The sequence below is a fragment of the Triticum dicoccoides genome, chromosome 7A (assembly GCF_002162155.2).
Source record: "Triticum dicoccoides isolate Atlit2015 ecotype Zavitan chromosome 7A, WEW_v2.0, whole genome shotgun sequence".
Taxonomy (NCBI): Eukaryota; Viridiplantae; Streptophyta; class Magnoliopsida; order Poales; family Poaceae; genus Triticum; species Triticum dicoccoides.
Window position 1 is genome coordinate 426,677,451 of NC_041392.1, and position 3,103 is coordinate 426,680,553.

A 3,103-nucleotide genomic window follows, 5' to 3' on the forward strand; every position below is an offset into this window, starting at 1 on the left:
TTTCATAAATATTGAGTTATCAACTTCAATCACCCGGCTTATTTAAACCACGATCTAAGGATCAAAAGGGATCAGTCTTTTCCTTGTAGTTACAGGAACAGAGTTCAAACATTGCAGAGATAAGCATTAAGCGATGCATAAGCAAGCATTAAACATTGGCATCTGAAACACAGAATCACATATAAGTATTTTATGCGCGATGGCATAAGTAAACATGCGGTGTTTTAACAGCTAAGCTATTACAAGGCTTTATAAGCCCATGAAGATGATCATTGTCCTTCCCTCGCCGGTTCACCATCTTGAGTCTGCTGGAAGTTGGGTTTTGACCAATCAAAGCCGTTCATGGCGACAAATTCGGCTTCGTCGTCAATCAGGCCGACCGGGTCAACCTCCGGGGCAAATGTATCTTCTCTCACTGGTGGGATCAAGTCTGTTACTTTATATGAGGGAGGGGCCATCTTCTTATTCTCACTATCAAAACCCGGCTGGTACTTGTGCACATTTGTGTCATCTCCAAGACTAGTCGCCTAAGGCCGAACTTCGCGGACGCAGGCTATGAAGTCATCCTGATCAAAAGGAGACTTGTCCTCCTTCACGGTAGGATAGCCCCTTGCCACGTCCGCCGGGTCTAGGTCTGGCACCCAAGCCTTGGAGCGGCTTAGGGCAGTCAAAGCTCCGGCTCGCGCGCAGGAGCGTTTTACTTCTCGGAACCTGGCAGGAAGGATGGGCAGCTTCTTCAGGACGTCACTAAGCCGGTTAGGTCCTTGATTAGCAGGAGAGATGACAGCCAGAGCCCGTTGTGCGCCGATATACAATTGTTCAACTAAAGTGTATACTGCCTTCAGCTTAATCAACGGGTCTTGGCTCAGATTCTTACTTCGCGAACCTACATATATTTTTAACAGAGACAGTTGGCGGATTATACTCCGGTTTGGCAAAAAATATACGAAAGGTCAAATCAGGCAGCTTACCAAAGATAGTAGCGACCATCTGAGACACCCGGCCCTTTAAACCGTTCAGCTCTGTTGAAATTTCTTTCAGAGCTGTTTCGGCTGTCTCAGCTCGTCGGGTCAGAAGTGTTTTCTCATTTTCCCAAGTCTTCTCCTTGACAGCAACGCTGGTCTTCAAATTTTCCGTTGCAGAAAGGCTTATTTGCAGTTTGGAGGTGGAAGATTTGATTTCTGACTCCTGACTCGCTAGCCGGGTCTTTGCGTTAGTCAATTGAGAGTTCAATTTAGACAAGGCATTCTGTGAAACGTTCAGATAAGTCAAGACTTGGTTTCAAATTCAAATATCCAAATTCAAGATTCAAGTCTCAAGTACTTTACGAATAAACCACTTGACACTTGGGGGCTAATGTACGCCAAATCAAATTTTTACGACTCTACAAACATATTTAAAGTCCCAAGTCCCTTACAAAGTAACAGCACTTGGCACTTGGGGGCTAATGTACGCAGTTCAGCAAGTTTATCAAGGTTAAACCGGAGTGTTAAGTACTTTGAAGACGATTTTAAATTCTAAAGTACCGATTCATTAATGATCAAAATAAACCGGTCCTTGGGGACTATAGGTGAAGTTTTGTTCTATCAATATCAGGCAAAGATTCAGAGGTAAAAGTCTCGGCCTATATTTTAAGTCTACAGGTTATTCTGTTTCTCTTATAATCCGAAGACTTGGGGGCTGAAGGAATAATAGTAAACCAGAAACAACGTACCTCATACTTCAACTGAAGCTGCTTGACCATCTCGATCTCAAACTCACGACTGGAGTGTACATGACTGAGATAGCCAGATAAGATATCACTAGCATTGAGACGGTCATAGTTGGCAACATCAAAGCGAACCTTCTGCCTCTCCAATGCTTCTTGCTTTGCTGTGCACTGAGCCAACACCGTTGGGTTCCCCGGTTCAATAAAGCGGCTCCCAGTAATTTGAACATCTTGAGCAGGTGGAGACGGCGGGTTGGTTGAGCTTGATGGTCCAGCTGTAGAAGGATTCATAATGGCTTCGTCAAAAGTAGGCTCATGAGGGTTTGCCTCATTGTCAATAGGCGGGTGTTCTGGAGCGTTAGCCAATGGAGAAGGCGGCCTAGCCGGTTCAGATGCTAGCACTGGCGGGTCTTCCGCTGGTTTAGCTGCCTTCGTCTTCTTGGATTTAGCCCGACCACTAAGGAAAAATATTGCAGGATTATCAGCATAAAGATACAATTGAGCAACCCGGAAGAAAGGAGGATTTCTGATTACCAAGGAGCAGTCTTGAAAGCCGGAAATTGTGTTTGTGATGAGTCGCCTGAAGAACGAGACACCTCCTGAGAGGATAAAAGAAAAGAGTTAAAAGAAATACAAGGAGCAGGATTCATTAAAACGAGTTAAAGACAGTAATAAGTAAACCTCATTCGGGCGTTTCCGAGGGGCCTGTTGAAGGACGACAGCCGGTTCATCTTCAATCCCAACTTCACGGCGGCTTTCATGTTGCTGCTTTTTCAAATGAAAGTTGGATCCAAGTGAGCTAAGGGGTTAGAAAACCTTGCTTTACGGATCACTCGTCGAACTTTGTGTCTTGGTAAGGGCTCTGAGTCGGAGGAAATGATACTTACCTCTGCTTCCCCGGCCTGACTGGCCCAGTGTCATCCTGGTAAGGATCAGTGTCAATAAGATTGTTAAAAAATTGGCCAAGGGAATCAAGGGCTACCTCCGAGTCAGACGTTTCATCAAGTTTCATTAAATCTTCAGTAGTGGTCTTCTTTTTCTTCTTCGATCTCCGAGTCGATTTCTTGGCATTCATGGCAGCGAGTTTCGCCTTCTTGGCAGCTTCGTGATCATATTTCACTTTCCAAAAGTCAGAGTTGGCCTACAAAGACAAGAGGAAGGATCACTGATAAACAATACGGCTGGACAAAATACAAAGGAAAAAAGATCAGAATATCCTTACTTCTGGTACCGGATTAAGTTTACAGAAGGGTTTTAACCCAACAACGCTGCAATCTTCATACTTCGCATTCACCAGAAGGTTTGACATTGAGACAATGTCCTCCTCGGTTAGTTGAACCGGGGTATGACGGAGAGAGTCGTCCGGGTCTCCACCATATTCATACATCAATTTTG